At 45.0% G+C, this 22,116-nt stretch overlaps 2 long non-coding RNA genes and 1 gene segment (V, D, J or C); 1 reads left to right on the top strand and 2 right to left on the bottom strand.

Annotated features, from left to right (window-relative positions):
- Positions 1–22,116, bottom strand: part of LOC123606265 — an 81,204-nt gene that overhangs the window by 24,178 nt on the left and 34,910 nt on the right.
- LOC123606267 lies at positions 5,416–6,723 on the bottom strand. The gene is made up of 2 exons (XR_006716197.1): positions 6,608–6,723; positions 5,416–5,910 (listed from the first exon to the last, which is right to left on the bottom strand). It is a non-coding gene; the product is annotated as an uncharacterized LOC123606267 (long non-coding RNA).
- On the top strand, positions 13,854–17,653 carry LOC123606269. The gene is made up of 2 exons (XR_006716199.1): positions 13,854–13,987; positions 15,897–17,653. It is a non-coding gene; the product is annotated as an uncharacterized LOC123606269 (long non-coding RNA).

Raw genomic sequence — 22,116 nt, 5'->3', positions numbered from 1 at the left:
CTCATCCAGATCCCGGCTGATGCCTCCTGTGGTCCTCTCGGAGCCCTGACCCTCTCAGAGATGCTAAGAAGCGTTTGGGTCTCCTACCTGTGCAGCCCGTGGGAACAGTCAGGGCTGGTTTGGGCTGGTCTGTGCTGATGTCTCCACTGTTGGTGGTGTTCCTCCAGGGCCGTGTTCCAGAAGCTTGACATCAGCCAGATGTTCTCAAGTTCTCCCTCCTTGTGCTTTGGGTTTCTGTGGAAGTTTTTATCCTCCCTTGGATAAGACCCCCAGAGACAGGGAACCAGAAAATACATTCTCTTACTGTCTCCCCAACACATCACATCACATCCCAGCCCCGAGTGCTAGCCCTTCTCTGACCTGCATGCGAACTTGGCCGACTGAACACCCCCACTTTTCTGCATCTAGAACTTCTAGTGAAATTCTGTGTTCCCGGTTTGCCAGGCTTACCCACGAATCTATAAATGAGAGACTTGAAATATAGGGGAAAAAAAACAACCATTTTTTTTTTCATTTTATTCTGACTTTCAAGCTCACTAGCTCATGATTAATTTTAAAAAATGAGCTTGGGGAGGCCTGGGTGGTTCAGTCATTTAAGCTTTCGACTTCAGCTCAGGTCATGATCCCACAGTTGGTGGGTTTGAGCCCTGTGTCAGGCTCCGGGCTGACAGCTCAGAGCCTGGAGCCTGCATCAGATTCTGTGTCTCCCTCTCTCTGCCCACCACCCCCACCCCCCCCCCCGCCACACACACGCATGCACACACGCACACTCTCTCTGTCTCTCTCTCTGTCTCTCTTAGAAATGAATAAATAAATAAATATTTAAAAAAACTCTTTAACAGAAAAAAATGAGCTTGTTTTGGGCACGGCTTCACTTTCATGGAACTAATTCTCATGGTTTTCCCTAAACAGAGGAAGGACTCCCAGTGACATGATGCACGTCTGAGAAGAAAACTCTACCAGCTAAAAATTTCCAAAATATCATCCTCATTGCACATTTTGGTTGTTTACTTAATTCTGACTGCAAGGTTTTAAGTTCTCTCCATGTAGTTGACCTATTATACTTTCTGCTAAAGCAAGTTTACAGAACAAAGAAGATCTGTGATTTTTCTTACCCTTTTTTACTCTTCTAGCAGACTGGGTTCCGGGACAAACTGTTTGAAAAAGTAAGTCCTCCAGATGTGTGCCCACTGTGACTCCTTAACCGTGGCTTCATGAGTGACCCTCATACTGTCCTCCCCAGGCCCCGCTGGGTGGGGCAGCAGATCTGAGACAACACATATTTGCTCACAAATGCCAGAGTATGTTCTTGTAAAGCTAAGAGCACTAAGGGAGTTCAAAGTGACCCAACAATACATTGAAACAACTTGGACTATTTGGAAATATTTCTCTTCTTCTCTAAAAATCAATTCTTCCCTCCCTGAAAGTAGTACATTTGAAGAATGTTTATGATGATCACAAGAGCTCCTGGACAGACCCAACATCCAGCACTTTATCTGGCAGCCAGTGGAGCAAAGTGGATATGAATTCAAATTTATTCACTGTCAGGGCCTTCAGATGAGCTTTTCACAATTACTGAAAATCTCTGGGCACCTAACTTCTCTCTGAGACAATCACACCATTTCAACATACACTGTCTCCAAACAGGAATGCAAGTCAATAGGAAATTATGTCAACCCTGACACCTGGGGCAGGGTTAGGGACATCTGTGTGGGTACTTTGATAGCTCTCAGACTCTCTTTCCTCTTTCCTCTGATAACAAGGCATCACATAACAAGTATGTAAAGTGCTTAATACTGTGCCTAGGACATAGGAGTTCTCAGCAAAAAATACCTGTCATTAAAATCTTATCAGAATCACATTATATTTGTTAATTTTCAAAAAGAACCTAATTCTTTTTCTTGGCTGAGCAAAGAAAAGCAATCAAAGAAATCTGTTGACCTATGGGCTAAAGATGTTAATTCTACCACTTTCAGAATATAACTGCAGATTTTGGTAATCAGTCTGTAACTTCAATTTAGAAGTTAGAAGAAAAGACAACAGAGCTGCAGTAGATAGAAAGGGTCAGTTTGTGATCGAAACAATTATATGTCGACCTAAAGGTGGCAAGGGAGAGAGGAAGGAAGGACAGAAAAGATAGATCGATTATAACAAAGGTGAGAGGCTGGGTTGTAGTTGACATTGTGAAGGTGGAAGACAATTCTCTGGTCTCTTTTAATAAGATTTGGGATGGCTTCACTGCTGTACAATTGTTTATTCTATTAAAGGACGTCAGGAACACAGACTTGGATTCATCATAATATTGTGTCAAAAAGCACTGTAATCATTTATCTACACAGATATCTCTGTAAGTTATTAATTTGGTTTGACTTAGGTGATGATCATTTACTTCATAACTCGACAAATACCTGGAATCCCTGATCTAACTGAAGAAGGACGCATTAAAAATAATCTACATGCTTCTCTCTGCTACGTTCATCAACTAGAAAAGCACATCCTGTTCTGTTAGAGATGGGACCTCGGTGGTTTTGTGGAAAGTGAAATGAAAGGAACTAGATAAACTCTCCTGAGTCTCCAACTTGTGTTATTTACTTGGAGGCAAATATAACCCACTTATCTGTCTGCTTGATTTCATTCTTTTGCTCCAGTCCAGATGGACTGTCCGTCCGCCTCTCTTTACCTCGCCCTGGGCATTACGAGGTGGACCCTCATGGACCGCATGGGTGGGTTTCCTTATTCTCTGGTTGTTGTTTGGAAGCAGTCAGTGGAAGCATCAGGAGGAGGCTGGGAGGTGGGAGCCGAGTGAGCTCAGGGATCCCTCTCTGAAGGGGGTCTGCATCCTCCCAGGGGCCAACACATAGTGCCATCTACACCAGAGACAGAGGGTTATGCTCAGGAAAACACAGGTGCGAGGGGAAGTGGCCATTCCCTTTTATACCCATTAACCCATGGGAAGCATTTATTTCTTCTCTCCCAGGACCCTGAATCCAAAGGCTTGGACGTCCATCTAATGCCCGAAAAAAATGCTTCTGTCAGGGGACATGGTGATGCTTCTTTGAACTTCAACTTCCATTGACCAACAGTCAATGCATATCAGAGCAAAGATGCCCATTAGCATAATCCCTGGGGACTGGGGCACAGGGCAGGGGGGGAGAAACATGGCGTGTTGATCCTGGGGAGGAAACAGGTTTCACAGAATCCACGCTTTGTGCCCCACAACATCCACCCTTGTCCTGTTACTGGGAGAGAAATCTGTACCCACAAAGTGGAGACACACAGAGTCCTACTTGAAAGTCTATCTTCTTCTCAGTCTCCAGATGAAGAACACGCGAGGGCAATTTTCTAGCAACCTTCCATGAAGGCTAGGAGATCGTGTTTCAGGCAATAAAAGTGCCCAAGAACGTTGCTGAAGGAAACCAGGGTTGCGTGCGACAGTGTGTGTGCTTCTGCTGGGACCATCTCACTCCTGCCTCTGCATCTGGACAAAAGTGACATAAGGAAACCAAGGAAGTTACAGCACAGCGTTAATGAGAAGACTGAGTATTTGTGCCACTGTGTGCAGTACTTGGTGTTTGTCCTCCACGGGGGAAAAGACACACTCAGCCCAAGTACCTACTCCGATTCTCCAAGAACGGACCTGGTCTCTAAGTAGGCCGATGGAGTCAGTGGGGATCTGAAGAGAAAACCAGATTTTGTTTTGTAACAGAGGCAAAAGTTGTTGTTCAAGAAGAGGGGACAAAAATGATCATGACACAGCCCGTTTCAGGCCTTTCTAACCATCGGATGTCACATGTTCTGTCTACGTGTTCAGTAATATGTAAGATTTTTAATATTAAGTAACACGTGAATTGTTTTCAAAAATACATCTTAAAATAAAATTCAAAAGCAATGCAAGTTTGCTACGTGACAAATCAGGGTATAGAAATGACATCGTAAAAACTATCATGATCCCAATGTTTAGCAGTGACCCCTCCAAAGTTATGCCCTTTCCTCTACCCGGGGCTGTGTCCCTGAACCCATTCTGGGGGTGAACCATAAAAAGCACCCAAAAAAATAGTCAAAATGGATTTCCAGGTGTGCCTAGAAATCTTTAGAAGTGTGATTTCTAGGAGGTGACTCTGAGGTAACAGACATGACTTTTCCACAGTACTGGTGGGTGTGAGCAGTTGGTATTGGATATTATAACTAGGAAAATTGTGGTTTTTGAGGTGTTCTTGGACTTTATTCAGCATTGATTTGAAATTATAATGTTGCTTCTATTATTCAAAAGCATTGCGTCTCACCCACCTCAGGAATGAAACGAATGAGTTGAGCCCAAATCATCAGGATTTTTCAAGCAGCCATCTATGCCAAGTCCTTTACCCTTGAGGTAATGTGAGCCCATCAGTAATATTCAAAATATGAATCTCACTTCAACAGAGATAGAGGCCCTACTATACTCAGTCCTATATACTCCAATAAGATATTTTTAGTGTTTTCATGAATCAGCCTTAAAACAACCTTGTAATGAATAATCTTTACTTAAGGCAGAGCTGGTTGGCCTTTACTATGTGTGGTCAAAGTGTCCTGGGTGAAGCTCACCTTAGCCAAAAGGAGAAGGGCAGGAGGAGGAAATGACTCCAAACATAGACTTGTTTCCTCCTCCCCATAGGGGGTGTTTCCTCCCTGTACAAGGCCACTGTCTTCTCAGGCTGTACATCAAAAGCACAATGGATCCACGTGGAAAACTGAGATTGACATGGACTTGGGATCACTTCTCATGAGAGTGTCTTCATATTTATCTCACTTCTCTCTAACTAAACGATAATAATCAGATCTCAGAGTCACCCCTCTGCGGAGTCAGGCACTGAGAAGGGCAGCAAGATGAGAGGGTTCAGTTGTATTAGGAAATGGGGAGGACACATGAGGGGACCACCCCCAAGAGGGAGGGAAGGTGACTTTCTGCCCCCTCAAACCCTCCCCCCCTCACACACTTCCTGCACTTGCTGGAGGCCTTAACCTTGACCCGGGACTTCAGTAGAGGGTCCAGATGTTGTTTGGGCTCCTTCACAGGCAGGCATGTCTTAAATATAAATCGTCCACACAAACAGAAGCTCATCAAGATGGAGGAAGATTTAGCAAATCTGAGAAACCAATTTACTTCCAATCATTTAGACTTCCCTTTCATTAATCATTTTTGCCAATGCTATTATGTCATATAAAGTTGGAATTTTCAATTGAAAATGCATTTAATTCAGCTAGACCTCCTCAGAGAGCTTTATCTTTCCCCTACACAGCAGGGCCTTTCTGTTTGGGGCTGGAGAATCAGTAAATAGCTTTTCTTTTCCTTAATTTCTCTTCTTTCTTTTTTCTTTTTTTTTTTCTTTTGGTCAAGAGGTTGACTAGCTTTATTAGAAGTTAGTGAACATAGTGATATATTTTTGGTATAATTTTGCTTTAATACAAAAATCAGTCACACAACTGTAGCAGTTAAACCTCCTCACTTTACAGAGGAGAGAACAGAGGTCCAGGGAAGCTGGTCCCCAAATCCCATATGGGGTCACTTTCAAGGAGAAGGGGAAGGCGGAGGGCCCGGGGTCTCGTCCAGGGCTGATGCATGCACCTGCCCTGAGGATCATTTCCCCCTCAGGAGAGTGAGCGCCAGGCATAGGTGAGGGTGCTGTGAAGTCAGCCACACTGTTTCCTGGGCTTCTGATCAAGGAATCTCTCTCTCTCTGCACAGGAACCAGCGGTGGGCGGGGCGGCAACTTAGAAACTGGAGTCAGGAGCTGCCTTTCAGTCTTGGCTTGCACCCATTTTGTTGGGAATCCCCAGAGAGTCTCTCGGCCTTGAAATTATTTGCATGATATTTTATTCCCGCATTCTTCATTGGAGATGGTCAGATTCTTAAATCACCAGTCTAGCACAGTTCTATTCAACAGAAATAAATGTATTTGACACACAATTTGAAGCAATAATTAAACATTTGCAAACTGCTGCATTAAAAAAAGTTAAAGAAACAAGTACAATTTAAGACTATTTTTATTTAGTGCAATATACCCAAAGTTTTATTTCAGCATGCATCTTTTTTTTTATGCTCTCCAGAATATGATTTGTACGCTACACAAGCAGCCCATCGCAGCATGGACTAGTGCACTGGCTACATTTCTAGTGCTCAGTAGCCACATGAGGCTGGTGCCTGGTGGTTGTGGCTGCTGCCTTGAGCAGCTCAGATCCTGCTCCAGATGCTCCAGAAACACCTCCTTGGAAGATCTTTAGAAAAGTGCCGCCGGGGCAGGGGGGGTGGGGGGAGGGGGGCCTGGGTGGCTCAGGTTGCTAAGCATCCCACTTGGCTCAGATCATGATCTCAAGGTTGTTGAGTTCGAGCTCCGCCTGTCTCTGCTGTCAGCACAGAGCCCCTCTCTTGCTCTGCCCCTCGCCGGATCATGCTCAGTGTCTCTCCCTCTCTCTCCTTCTTTCTCTCAAGAATAAACATTAGAAAAAAAAAAGTGCCTCCAGACTGGACAGCTCCCCGGTTCTGCACCAGGCTGCCCACCAGGGGCTCCTTAGCCTCCTGGGTTATGCACAGTGGACCCTCGGAGAGGGCGTGAGGGTCAGGGGTACTGACCGTTGACCCCAGGAAGCCCCAGAGACCCAGCAACCCTGGGAGGTCCGGGCCTGGAGCGCCCTGGAAGAGCGAGACTTTTTGCTCAGGGAGCAGAGCAGCGCGCGGGGCTGTGAGCTTCCCAGGCAGCACAGTAATACACGCCCTCGTCACTCTTCTGCAGCTTCTTCACTGACAGTTCACAGCTGTTGCTTTCCTTGCCTTTCTTGGCATCGATTTTGTCCGCTTTCAAGCCCCCATACCTCTGCACATATAACCTTGACATGTCCAGCCTGAGGATCCTCTTGGGCGCAGTCCCCTCCTGGTGGAGGTACCAGTGGATGTAGTTGACGTAGGCGCTGGCTTGGCAGGACAGGGTGGCCGAGCTGCCCACACGCCCCACGGCCACAGCCTGCTGAGTCAGACTGATCGCTGCCACCCCACCTGCAAGGGGGACAGTGGTGAGATGGAGAAAGATAGGAGCCTCAGCTCACCCCGCACCAGGGTCACCCTGCACCAGGGAAGGAGTCGGGACCTACCTGGAAACAGGAGGGCACACAGGAGGGCGAGGGGACCCAGCATGGTTCTGCTTCCCTGCTGGTGGGGAAAAGCCCAGGGTGACCTCCCAGCTGCACCTTCTGGACGGAGACTGACTGGATAGGTGGCAGAGGGCAGGTTAGGGTCTGAGCTCTGCTTCCCTGAGGCATCTGCAGGCACTGGTGAGAGAGAGGCGGGAGGGAGGGGGGAGGGAGGAGCCAGAGGGCAGGGACAGGTCTGACCACAAGGGGGAGAGGGACCACCAGTGGTCAGGGTGCTAAGAAACACTGAAGAACTTTGGTGCAGTAAGAGCACCACTAATAATAGCAATTTTTGATTGGACATCGACTTTGCTTGAGCAGATCACTAATAGGTTTCTGCTCAGTGTCTCTTCCAAGGCTGCATGCCTAAGGCAAATCAGGTGGGATGACAGCCAGGTCTGGCTGGAGACAAATCCCAAGCCTCAAATGGCCACTTGGCACTCACAGAGCAATGGGGCGTGGCCTGCCCAGGGACGATGGGGGCAAGCAGAGCAGCATTGCCCGCCTAAAAGGCACCGCCCCCCCCCCCAGCTGGCACTGGAGCATTGTCCCAAGGTGGCATCAGAAGAGTAAATGCCCTCACGTAACACGATAGCTGTGCAGTCGTGGGCGAGCTGTTTCTCCTCCTTTTCCTCATCTGTCAAAAGGGACCTCGTTCGTTTGCAGGCAGAGTGAACAGGAAATGTGAGCAAAGCGTGTAGCCTGTCCCAGGTGCATAGACAATGCTCAGGAAATGTTGGGGACGGGCGTTTCACCTCAACACTGGCCTGGGTGCCGTCGATATTTCTGGGATCCCCAGAGTGCAAAATTATAGGGAATATTATTGTTGTGGAAGACAGCGGCATGTGTGAATGTGTGAGTGTGTGTGTGTGTGTGTGTGTGCATGGCCAAAGGCAGAAGTCTGCGTTGACCCAAGTGGGGTGCGGACCAGGGGGCAGGACCAGGTCCTGAGGTTCCAGGGTCAGATCCTCAGAAATGGAAAAGGCGGGGCCTCCTGAAAGGGCAGCTGAGGAATGTGTCTGAATTGAAATTTTGAGAGATAAAGGGAGCATTGACTTCGACTGAAATGAAGCTTCCCTTTCAGTTATGCCAGGTATACCAGGGCCTCCTGGGTGTAGTTATGATAAATAGTTATGCTAATTATAGCCTGACCTCCTGTAGGGAGAGGGCAGTGAGGACATCAATTAAGGGGACTTGGCTGTGCTGGAGGGCTGGGTCCTCCAGCTTCCGTGCTCCTCTTCCTGGTAAAACTGGAGGGCAGACATGCTGAGCTATAACCGGGATTCAAAGCTAAAGTGTCCCAAAATGCAGGCTTTGAGGTTGTGCTGAGATGGTGAGGTGTTGAGTAGATGCTCTGCTAAAAGAATATTCCAGGCCCATCATTCAGACCCTCAACAGGTGTCTAGGGCAGCTGTGCTTATTAAGTGTTAAGTGGAAAAGAGAGTGACAATGGGGTGGACATCTGCACAGGAAAACAACAGGTGGAAAGAGTCTCAATATAGAAGGTGAGCAGTGTGGGTGGTGACAAATTGGGTGACATTTTTCTTCCTCCTTTCTCTATTTCCTAAATTTTCACTGATAGGAAAATCTTACTTTGGGGGAGAAAATCTACAGCCTTCTATTCTTTTTTTTAAACAACTTTTATTTCACATTACCAGCATTCATAAGTCTGTTTCTCTCAGTGTTACCATTTTTGTTCAAATACTTCTCAAATTGAAGGCTCAGGAACTGCGGCCATGACCAGCCTTACTGTTTAATGAAGTCTGTCCCAAACCTCCAGCCAAATAATCTCTTGGGAGAACAATTTAGTTTGTAGAATGTGATGTCCTCTATTCAAAGAAGGATAACCCATGGATTGGGGAATTCAGTGCCAGAGATTGGGCCAAGTTGGTTGCTTTATAAATAAATACGATCAGCCTGAATTAAGTACAATGTAATTCTTATAAGCATTTATTCCTCATAACACGTCAAGGTAGTTATAACAACCCCATTTGACAGATCAGCTATTGGAATCTTAAAATGTTTCACTACTTAGGGTCACATAAGTAATGGAGTCTTGATTCAAACCCTACTCTAAGAAAGTCCAAAACCCGTCACACCCTCCATTCCTTATACATACAACTGCATATATGTGTATGTAATTTCTTTTAATTATAAAGGCTATGGAGTCATGAAGAAAAATTCAGAGAGAATGCAGAACCCAAGAATTACATGCCAATAAGCAAAGAGCATAAGTTATTTTTTTTTAATTTTTTTTTAACGTTCATTGATTTTTTTTGATAGAGAGAGACAGAGCACGAGCGGGGGAGGGGCAGAGAGCGAGGGAAACAGAGAATCTGAAGCGGGCTCCAGGCTCTGAGCTGTCAGCACAGAGCCCGACGCGGGGCTCAAACTCACGGACAGTGAGATCATGACCTGTGCCAAAGTCAGACACTTAACTGAATGAGCCACGCAGGGGCCCCCAGAACATAAGTTATTCTTAAAGAGCAGTCATGCATTTAACAGTGCTGGACCTCAGAACACAACAGAAATTCTTCTAGTACTTGTGAATTAATACCTCTTTCCTTTTGTTAGAGATTAATTTTCTTTTTTTTTTTTTAGTGTTTTTTTTTAACTTTTATTTATTTTTGAGACAGAGAGAGACAGAGCATGAACGGGGCAGTGTCAGAGAGAGAGGAAGACACAGAATCTGAAACAGGCTCCAGGCTCTGAGCAGTCAGCACAGAGCCCAACGCGGGGCTTGAACTCATGGACAGCGAGATCATGACCTGAGCGAAGTCGGATGCTTAACCGACTGAGCCACCCAAGCACCCGGAGACTAATTTTCTGAAGGTCATAACAGAAATCATTGGTGCATTAAATAATAACAACCACGCTTTTTAAAATGTCAAGCATTGTACATCTTGATTCCTTCCTTGCATAAAGTAAGGGTTCTTCATCCCATTCTGCAGATGAGACAGAGGTTTAGGGGGAGTAAGTAACATACTTGAGATTGTCTAGCTAAGAGCACAGCAAGAACTAACTTCAAGACCTTCAGGTTAAGGAAGCACGTGCCCCAGGAAACCTGCTTGGATGTTTGTGATTCAGGGATTAATTTCTGTCCTCAAGGAGCTGTTGCTTCAAATGTAATCTGTGATCTTGTTCTACTTCCTATTTTCAATAAGGAGCTTCCTGCATAAAATCTATGGTAGTTTGCTTGTTACTTACACTGACATCTAGCACCCCCTGCTGGCCATTGCAGGTATGACCCACACCTTCTACAACGTCGTGGAGCCCAGGTAAGTGGTCTCTTCCAGCAAATACTCAGCTTAGTGAGTGGAACAACCGGAAATACTAGGCAGGAAAGCTGTTTTTCCAATTGTGTACTCAGTGTGCTTGGGACTTTCAGGTAAGGGGCTCCTCTTTGCAAGACCCCGTTTCCCCGGCCTCAAATGAGAGGATTGACTGATATATTTGGTGTCTTATACACCTGTGAAAACTACAGAGAATTGCTTGTGAATGATGTGTATTTACATCTATATAAACGGCATCGCATTCCCATCAATCTGTGTCTGTCCATGCGTCTGTCCACTAGGCTCACTGCTCCTCTGTGCTGCTCCTTCTGCCGCTGGTTGCAGCCACTGCATGAATCCCTCCACCGCCAGTGACAGTCACTTGTCCTGCTGCACATACTGGCTGTCACCAGCGAGGCTGGCACCCACACCTCAGGGTCTCTGCATGCTGGGAGTCGGGTTTCCCTGGGAACGTCATCCCGGGGTTGCGGCTGCCAGGAAATACGCATACACCTTGTCTCTAAATACTGTGCTTATTATCTGACATCATAGTTTTTACCAACCTGATGGCCACCAAACAGGATCACGTTGTTTCCGCAGGCTATTGCCCTGGGCCGCTGATGAGGAAGCTGAGGGTCTCTGTTTATACCTGGCACCCACTAAAGTCTGTCCCTCGGACACTTGGCCGTCCGTGTCCTTTGGGCACAGCAGAAAGGAGGCCGGTGGCAGAGGGTACAGCACCCAGAGGAGCCAGGCTGCCCACGGCCGGGCCCACTTTTCCTGGCCTTGTGACCAGACCCGGTTCTCAATGCGCTGAATCTCAGCTTCCTCGTCTGCGAAAAGGGAAATCAGCCCACACCTCACAGGTTGGTGAGGATTAAATAATTTAATACACGTGGAACACTTAGGAGAGTGTCTGGCAAATCAAGATTGCTATTATTATATTTCCTATTAACACTGATTTATACTCTTACAAATACAAGTAAATACAAATATGCATAATACAAATATTATTTTAATACATTCTTACAAATGTATTACAAATGCAAAAAAAGATAAAATGATAGGCACTTTAAATTATCAAAATTAATTAAGATTATAGCAATTGTTATAGCAATTGTACAACCTGTTGAGTTGTACAAATTTAAGTCTCTTAGATAATTATCCTTTCTGAGGTTTAGCTGTTATAAAGAGCCTCAGCTAATCTATCAAATGTCTCAACTTTGTCTAAAGTACTTACTAAATGAAGAGTCTCAACTTTGTGGTCAAACTTTGTTTGACCATTTACTTCGTGTACTTTGGAGTCCTGGTCAAGAAAACTTGTTCTTCTCTGATACCCTAAAAGCCTTCTATCATTTCCTGTTATATTCAGTTTGAGATTTTCCTCCACGCTGATCCTGGCGTCAGTGTGTCTGGACATCTCTGAACTCATCCACCACTCAGTGTCTCGTGTATTTGCTCCTCGCACTTGTACATAAGGTCCCTGCAGCAGAGTCCGAACACAGGGAAGGTCGGTGGGGACTTTAGCGGTTACCGGGGACACGAAGACTGAGTTGTACTGTTTCTACACTGAATGCAATAAGGAACCCGGATGGGCGCTGGCGGAGACGTGAACTGGGGGCGGGGAGTGGAAATGCTGTTCACCCCTCATGAGCTTACGTTGAGTGCAGAGGTACATAAGGAAAACAAGAGTAATCAAATGAAAGACATTAAGAATTCTCTTGTATAAACATTGGGCTAATGACTGGACTTTTCTATTCTATATTATCTATTAATTTTACGTACCTATAAATATAAAATATCGGGAAAAAAATACTGACCGAAACTGAGGCTGTTGTGAGAAGACATTGCTGATTATGAAGTTTGTCAGATTTTTGGTGATACGTGGACGTTAGTACTAAATTGCAAGAATGTCAGCCTGTAAATTTAGTGTCTGAATGTAAAATGCGTCCTCTTCCAAGTGGCTCACTCTGGCTGGCGTGGTGGGGGGGGGGGGAGGGGAGGAGGGGGGACAGGGTGGTGATTTGCGAACACATACTTACTCTGCACTCTGTTTATTCTTACTGAGCTTGACACCCATGTCCCCTGACCTCCATTCTGTCAGTCAAGGCTACTGTGGGCATCACACTGGTCAGCTGTCACATTGTTAGGATCCTAGTTTGGGGAAGGAGGGACAAGGCTCAGGTCCCGTAGGATTGTCTCTGGGCTCCTCAACCACCAGGGGGAGCCCTGGCTCTGTATTCCAGGGGTCCCTCCTGTGGGGCGAGGTCTTTGCAGGTTGGACCTTGTGGGGGACAAACCTGAGTGTCCCAGCACACCAGCCTGATAGACCAAGGGAGGTGGGTCGCTGACCTGCTAGACCGAGGGAGGAGGGGTAGCATGAGTAGCCAGTCAGGGGTTGGGCACCACGGAGAAGCCCACTTTGGTCCAGTCTGCATTTAGGGGCTGAAGACAGTGAATGGGGGGTGGGGGGGGAGCTTAAATTCTTCTGAAGTGTTCTTGCGTAAATTACCAACTATAGAGTCACCGAATGTTTCAGTAGATCCGAAACCCAATTTTTCAGATTTTTAATAAAAATTTTAAAAAGAATGGAGACATCACTGCTGAAGATATCACTCAATCTTGATTTAAAAAAAACAGCTTATTAGGTATAGTTTGCATAGCATCAAATTAGTCCATTATAAATGTGTGATTGCAGTTCTTAGTAAATTATACTCCTTTTTTTTTAAATTTTTTATGCTTTTATTTATTTTTGAGACAGAGAGAGACAGAGCATGAGCAAGGGAGGGTCAGAGAGAGAGGGAGACATAGAATCCGAAGCAGGCTCCAGGCTCTGAGCTGTCAGCACAGAACCCGACGTGGGGCTCGAACTCACAGAGTATGAGATCATGACCTGAGCTGAAGTCGGACGCTCAACTGAACCACCCAGGTGCCCTGAGTAAATTATACTTCTTAAACTAAGTCACAGAACAATTGCAGAGCAATTTTCTCATCCAGATAGTGTCTTTGTTTCCACGTGATCCTTGCTCCTACTTCCAGTCCTAGATCAACCACCAACTGGCTTCCTGTTTTGTAAATTTGCACTTTCTAGACAATAAATATAAATTAAATCATACAATGTGAACGTGTAGTTTTTTACATCTGGCTGCTACTTAGCATAATGTTTTTGAGGGTCATTCATGTTGCATGCATAAGTAGTTTGTCCCTTTGTATTGCTGAATACCAGTCCACTGAGTGGATGACAGCATTTTGACAATCTACCAGTGGAAGAACATCGGAATTATAGCCAATTTTTGCTATTATGATTAACCTGCAATAAACTTTGACCCTCATGTCTTTGTGCGGACTTTTGTTTTCATATTTCTTTTTTTGGGGGGGGGGGGGAGGGGAGGGGAGGAAGTGCAAGCAGGGTAGGAGCAGAGAGAAGGGGACAGAGGATCCCAGGCAGGCTCTACACCAACAGCCTGACAGCAGCGAGCGGGATGCGGGACTCAAAGGACCACAAGATCCTGACCTGAGCTGAAGTCAGATGCTCAACTGACTGAGCCACCCAGGTGCCACTCTTGTTGTTTGTCTTAGACAGATTTCTAGCAGAGGATTTCCTGGGTCTTTGGTGAGTTTCTATTTAATTTTTAAGTAGGTGCCAAAATGTTCTACAAAGTTGCTGTCCATGTTCCATTCCCTCCAGCAGCATCTAAGTTATTTCTCCTTGGTATCTGTATCTGTATCTGTATCTGTATCTATATCTATATCTATATCTATGTCTATATCTATGTCTATATCTCCATTTGTAAGGCCTGCCTTACATCACTATTAAATTATGCAAAGCATACATGTTATATATTAATTAAATGTTTGGCTTTGTTTAGCACTCTCAAATAATTCCAAGACGTTTCGGCTTCTTGTGGCTCAAGTGCCATTAACTTGACAGGTGGGGAGCAAGCCCAGAAACAGGAAGACGTGGTAAGACCATCTTCCTTAGACTCCTGTCCAAGTGGAAAGGCATTTCATCTGCCCCCGTGTGTCTACAGCAGTGGAATAGGCTGGAAAGGGAAGACTTCCAACAGCCATACTCTAATCTACTTATGTCACACAAACTTCACCTGAACTGTGTGACGTTTATGAGGTTAAGATGTGGGACACAATCTTTTCTTAAGATTCTCTGCTGTTCATTCTCGTGGACCAGATTTGTTCTGGCTCTAATGCAGCATTTGCAAGAAAAGAAAATGTCCTATTCTTTTTTTTTTTTTTTTTCTGGCTTTTATTTATTTATTTTTTTTTATTTTTTTTTTATAATATATGAAATTTATTGTCAAATTGGTTTCCATACAATACCCAGTGCTCATCCCAAAAGGTGCCCTCCTCAATACCCATCACCCACCCTCCCCTCCCTCCCACCCCCCATCAACCTTCAGTTTGTTCTCAGTTTTTAACACTCTCCTATGCTTTGGCTCTCTCCCACTCTAACCTCTTTTTTTTTTTTTTTTTCCTTCCCCTCCCCCATGGGTTTCAGTTAAGTTTCTCAGGATCCACATAAGAGTGAAACCATATGGTATCTGTCTTTCTCTGTATGGCTTATTTCACTTAGCATCACACTCTCCAGTTCCATCCACGTTGCTACAAAAGGCCATATTTCATTTTTTCTCATTGCCACGTAGTATTCCATTGTGTATATAAACCACAATTTCTTTATCCATTCATCAGTTGATGGACGAAAATGTCCTATTCGAGGTGTGTTATCTCACAAGAGGAAAGCAGCTGTGAGGCAGGCTGTTTCCTTTGCCTGTGAGGATGCTCTGTCCCTAACCTACTCCCTCGGTCTTCCAACGACCACTTTTTTTTTTTCTCTTCCCTGAATGTGAGACTAGGACACACTTCTTATAAAAATGTTTGGAGAACAAGAATCAAAGAAACGGTCCTTCAAAATATTAGGCCAAATCAGTGTCGACAGCTTCATTTGTCCCCTACTCATTTTGTGTTTGTAATTTCACATTATTGTGGCCATATCGTCCATATATTTATTCACTGTTTTAAAAATTATAATCTAAAAGTAATGAAGTCGGTTTGTTGCAAAAACTTTGGAATATCCAGGCATCATTGAAGTCATCTGGTTATTTTCTTCTTGTCTTTCTGATTTTCACCTATGGATTTGGGTTTTTATTTTTATAAATATATTCCAAAAGGATATAAACTTTTTTCACTGCATATTTACTTTTGCTTCACAGGTGAGCATTTTCCATGATGTGTAAACTACACACATAATTTTAAATGACTGCCGATTATTTCATGGACGTAAAATAATTATTTAACTTTTCTTCTGCTCTCAGGCATTTAGATTTTCTTCTATTTTTTGGAAGGCTAAGGTACATAATGGAAAAGAAGTATTATTTTTTTTTGTCAGAGATGTTTCCTCAGGAAATAACTACAGGGTGTAACGACAGGGTCAAATGTGCATTTGTGCAGGTCAGATCAGCTCCGTCTGGGCTTGTTCTAAGAATGGACCGAGTGACAGAAGTGCCATCAAGAGGGCAGGGGGAACCTGAGGCTTAGCCAGAAAGAGCATCTTATGGTGGAGAAAGGGGTGAGGAATGTCTGCAGATTCTGGACTTTGGACTCAAATCTCAGCAACTCAGTGGTGTGGTCAGATTTAGATTCCCCTGTCTCAGGAGTGGAGTCACATATATAACAGGCCCACAGATGATGCCTAAGCTGGATGTCAGTGTATAATTTACCCTGAGCTGAACGAATAGCATGTGGCCCATGTTCATGGAAGCCAAAGCTCACCCAGAAGTTTGCTCTCAAGCATAGAAGAAGGGAAATGAAATCTATGGTGAGAATGTGCAGTAAGTCAAACCTTGAAAGCCTAAAGCAGCGGCCTCAACAAGAGAGTTTTGTTTCTCCAAGGACTGGTCAGATTGGGTCTCAGGACTGGGCCCCCTCTCTGTACCATGTTCCGGTGGGGTGGGGTGGGGACACTTACTCTTGTGTTCACATTGCTGAACAACCCTCCTCTGCTGGACCCCCATCCCACCTAGCTGATGCGCCTGTCTTCTATTAAGCTTGCTCTAATGAAGCTCAACTCTGAAGTCATCTGTCCTATAGAGGGACTTAGATGAGTCAATATATGACATTCAATTACACAGTCGACTCGGAGCTTCCCTATGTCTGTGTTCTTGTGAGGATAGAAGCACCTCTGTTGTGATGTCCTCAGTCTACCTGTGCTCATAGGTTCATGGGCACTGGTCTTCTGGAAACCTGTCTACACCAAGAAATGAGACTGAAAAATAGGAGCCTCAATAAATCACATGCCACGGAAAAGTACAGATCCTTTGAGGATGTCACGATTACCTAGGGCTACAAGAAGTCTGCGCGCTGTGTCCTTCAGAATACTGTCATTGGACCGGACTGAAGTTTCAGTGTCTCAACAGTCCTGGTCGTACGATTCCGAAGTCATGAAGCCGCTACTTGGAATGAACTATTTATAAAATAGGGGAACCCCTCACCCACAGAATAAGAGTATGTTTGACAGCAAACGCATACGTGTGCAGATGGATATTTTCGTTCCATTAGCTGTGGCCTTCTGCAAGTTAGCAAACTTGGCTGTGGTTTAACTGCCCTTATTTTATCTGACAAAACCTACTACCCCTTGCACAGTCCCAACCAGTGGGGGCCGGTTTGACTTCAAGCATTTTCCACCAATCAACCACATTTGACAGAGCACATAGACAAGAAAAGCCGGAGAAAAGAAAACCCCACCTCCGCACCAGCGCCCTCCTGCCCCCCACACTGTCCCCTGCACCACCGCCCTCCCCCTCTCTGCACCTGCCAGTGCAGAGCAGAGCCCGCAGGGCTGCCCAGGTCGGGTTGGGGAAGGGAGGGGCTGAGGATTGGAAGCCACAGGGGACACTGGCTAGGAGTGCCCAGCCCTGAAATCAGCCCACACGGCTCTGGGTCATTTGCTAGTCTCCCCTTTGCCTCTGTGCTTTCCACACACAGAAACAGTTCCAGATCTTTAAGTAGAGGCCCAGGTATTTGCCCTAAAGAGGTCTAGTCAAATTCCCGAGAATCAAGTAGATGGAAATTAAATTTCCTCTTCCTTGTATCTGATGGGTCTTGTGTTGTTTCCCCTTGGGAACCTGTATTTGGTCTCCAAAGCCACCTGTGTCCCAGAGACTGAAGCTGATTGCAAATAAACAACAAAAAAAATCCTTTCCAGTTTTTTTTTTTTTATTTTTTTTTATTTTTTAATGTTTATTTATTTTTGGGACAGAGAGAGACAGAGCATGAACGGGGGAGGGGCAGAGAGAGAGGGAGACACAGAATCGGAAACAGGCTCCAGGCTCTGAGCCATCAGCCCAAAGCCCGACGCGGGGCTCGAACTCACGGACCGCGAGATCGTGACCTGGCTGAAGTCGGACACTTAACCGACTGTGCCACCCAGGCGCCCCTATCCTTTCCAGTTTTAAATGAGGCATTGTTTTTGTTCTAATATATGCAAGCTTTTACTTTAAGTGCATTCATTACCGAAAATAGAAAATATACATTTAGTTTTTTACCCACTTACCACACACTGAACATTTTGCTTTATATTCATGTTTGTAGAAATATATACACGTGTGTGTGTGTGTGTGTGTGTGTGTACATGTGAGTGCATGTTCTCTATTATTTCTAAAGTGGAGCTGCCAACAGTAGATGCTGATACTGTTGGGGACTTGCATGTACTAATATCTCAGCTCATCCACATGACTCCTGGAGACATGTCACTGTAAGCCCATTTTACAAATGAGAAAATTAAGGCACAGAAAGTTCTAATAGCTATAGACCCGAGATTTAAACCCAGGCTCCTGGGATTCAGAGTCCAAGCATTTAAACCCTCCAGCACTCTCCCTTTCCCGTGTTACTGCAGCTCTCATGGGGTTCTTGTGACATCAGGGAACACGGTGCACATGAGACACTGGTCCAGGTCTGACACCGGTGCCCTGAGCATGCCCCGCAGGCTTGTGACTTATTAAACTGTCACCGGGGAAGAGTCTTAAGCTAAATAAGTCTGAAACTGCTCACCTTTCGAGGAGAAATGACTTGGGCACCTTCACTGTTTGTGGTTCCCCTGGGGCCAGTGCCCCCAAAGAAGGCATCACAAGGACTATCTTAGGGAAAGAATTAGAGATGTGGAATTGACCATGAGTACATCAATGCTGAATGTGAAGGCTCAGGTGTCATGCTGTCCATGGCCTTGTACTCAGGTCTCACCAAATAAATGTCCACAGAGGCGAAAGTAGACTTGTGATTGCTTTTATTAGGTCTGTTATGAAAAATAGCACAAAGTTCAGGTAGCAAGGAGGAAGACTTCCAGAAATGTAAAATAAAAGGCCTCCAGGCAGTTATCTGGATACAGAGCCCCAGGGGCCTCTATGGAAGCTGCACACCGGCTGTACTCAGAGGCGAGGGTGCTGAGTAGCTGATGGGCTGGTGGGCATGAAGGAGAGAGCGGTGCTGACACCCCCGTGGGTTCCCCTGGCCCTGCCCCTGAGTCATGGTAGAAATTGTTCTCCATGCAGAGTGACATTTCCTGTCTGCCTAACGGTTTGTAAACCTGTTCTGCTATGATGACACATAGAAAAAGAAACATGTGAACTGAAATAACCCAAACGCAGAAAGAAAGCCCCTCTAGATCCTCAACAGACTCTTTTAGGGACAACAGTCAAGGAGAAAAGTGGACCCTTGGTGCCACCAGGGGTTAGAAACTCTTCCCATTGTCACAGAGTGCTGGTCTCCCAAGCAGACAGATGGCGATGATGATGGTGTACACCATGCTCTTGACGACGAGGACGACGTACGTGTAGTAGGCAGAGGTGTTCGCGAGCTGCACCTGCCAGGGGTCTAAAAGAAGCCATCAGTTAGTTTCACCTGTTCTTTGGAAAGGCGAGGACTTAGTTTGGGAGCTGGGTCACAGCACACATTTCTGATGTCCTGGGTTAAAGTGACTCTGTCACCAGTACAACTGGAGAGTAAACATCTACACCACCATCACCACTAACACCACCCCCAAGACTACTCAGAATCCGGTTTGCAGACCAAGTTAGTAAAAAAACAAAAACAAAAAAAAACCTTTAAAATTCACTTAGAACATTCCAAAGTATTAAAAAATAGGTTGTGTTTAGAATGAATGAGTCCAATGGGGAAAAACAAGCATTGGTGATAAATAGCTTCTAGCATTTCTTCATTCCCCCATGTCCCCAGGTAAGAATAATAGGCAATATCCATTAGCCACAACTTAAATGTTACTTGAGAACTGTGCATGTGAAGCCCTAATTGTATTTAATTTTTAATAACAGATGAGGTTATTATTTTCATTCCCATTCTCACATAAACTGAGGACAGAGAGAGAAGCAATTTGCCTGATTTCATGCAACTAGTAAGTACAAGAGGCCAGATTTCAATCCCAGCAACCTGGTGTTTCAGGACGCATTCTCAGCTACTCTGTCATCCTGGATCTCCACAGGCAATGAATACCCAAGACACCCAATGATTATGGATAAATGTAAAGTTGGATGATGATAAGGAAGATGATGATGAGTAGCCAGAGTCCAGGAGCCCCTTGATATTGGACATGAGGACAAATCAGCAGGACTAGAGCCAATGGTCTTCATCATTTCCTTTGTGCATACGCGGGGAGAAAGGGCCAGGAACTACTACTTATACTTAGAATGTACTCACAGGTACTTATTATGTGGCTGCTAAATGAGATACCTGAAGTAAAACACTCCACATAGGGGGCCTTGTGTTTTCCATAACTGAGCTGGGTGTTATTTGTGTCATTTGTGGTTGGCTCAGAAAATGCAAATAATCTGCCCATATTTCTGCAAGTAATAATTAAAGACTGGGGTTTAAGTCTGGATTCTGGCACACGAAGTCCTGCCATCACAACCCCTCCCCTGTGCAGCCTGTCTCAGGGCCTTGGCTTTGGGATTTAGAGGAAGAATAAAAATTGAGTAAGTGTATGAACTCTTGATTCAGATGATCTGGGTTGAAGCCCCGGATCTTGCTGTGTCGCAGGGCACAAGGGACTTAGCTAATTTTAGTTCACTGTCCTCATTTGTAACGTGAGAACAAAATACTTCGTAGTGAGTATTAACAGAATTAAACAAAACCCGTTCAAAGTACACACAACGCCTTCTGTACAAGAACCTCTCAGTGTCAGTTCATATTATTAACTACCAACAAATACAAAGATTAAAAAAAAAAAATTCTAAAAGCTACTTGATACCATGTTTTCCTCAGTTCGTAGAAACAAAGATCACAGAAACAAATGAAATCCATTGTTGAAAGACTTCAGAGCCCCTCACTGCACCCCTACTTAATAGTCCTCTCATTCCCAAGCCAGAATTTACTGTGTGAAGGCGACGCCTGGGAAATGATGGAGACTTCAGCTGTCACTAAGTCTATTTTGCAAGATCCAACCATTGTGATATTTCTCCTTGAAGCCAGGGAAGTTCAAAAGTTAAGTTGATCAGAAGGTAAATGCTGTAGCATAACAAAAAGACAAACATAGAAAAACTTACCATTTTCATCCTTCCGAGAAGCTTTTGTGTAGTTAATAGTGGCGAGCTCTAAAAGAAATGAAAGCAAGTATTATTCCGTTGTTCATATCCATTCTTTGACACGTGTCTGTGTCATGGATAGTTTGATGGATGGATAGCGAGAGAGACAGACAGACAGACAGGCAGATAGAATCTGTCAACAGACTGGAGACAGCCATAACAAATAGGAGCCCCACAATTCCAGAAAAGGTGCTCTGATTCTTTGTGACTGAGCAGATCAATTCATATATGGTATTTCTGCACATGAATACATTGAAGTTCATGATTTTTTTTCTTTTTTTCCTCACAACCGGAGGGTAATATCTAAGATTATCTTGTTTTCCTTCTGGGCTCACAGCTCCTAACACAGTGCCTGCAGCAAAGCAGGTGTTCTGTAAATACTTGTCGAAAGGAAAACCAACCAGAAACAGTGGCTGCTGTAAAGTCCTGAGCACACACCGCTTACATGAAGCGTGGCCACCAAAACGATATCGTCCAACCCGAGAATCCACAGCAGAATCTTACACATTGGAAGGAGGCTGGTGTAGGTCAATTTCCCGTGTAAAAATGGAAGCAGCCTTACCTTTCCAAATCACGCACACCCCAGTAACCGCAAGTCCCGCACATGATTTTCTAGAGTGGAGGTGTTTGTGGACATGACAACAAGGTTAATGAAAGCCAGTACCCTTAAATGGTTACTCCTGTGCCAGGCACTCTGTGAAAGTTCACGTGCATTATCTCGCACCAGTGATCCTGGTGACACTGACATGAGCTGGATTTGGAGGACTCCATGTTACGCGTAAGGAAATAGGATTTAGAGTCTCTAAGTACCTTGCTGAGAATCATACCAGTGACGGGCAGAGCCGGCACTCAGGGACGGAGGTGGGGGGTTAGGTGAGCTACAGCATGTGGAACGTCCCTTGTACAACAATCCATACAAATTGAATACAACTCCCCCATTGTGGACTCTCAGACATCATCTCTCCCAGACATAATCATCACTCTTAGCTAATGACCATTTTATTACACAGACTCAGGATCCCAGTACACTTCTTTGCTGGGACGGGAACTTGCAGGCCAACACATATCAATATCAGCTCTCT

Source organism: Leopardus geoffroyi, chromosome A2 (assembly GCF_018350155.1).
Source record: "Leopardus geoffroyi isolate Oge1 chromosome A2, O.geoffroyi_Oge1_pat1.0, whole genome shotgun sequence".
Lineage (NCBI taxonomy): Eukaryota > Metazoa > Chordata > Mammalia > Carnivora > Felidae > Leopardus > Leopardus geoffroyi.
This window is presented reverse-complemented; position numbering and strand designations above follow the sequence as displayed.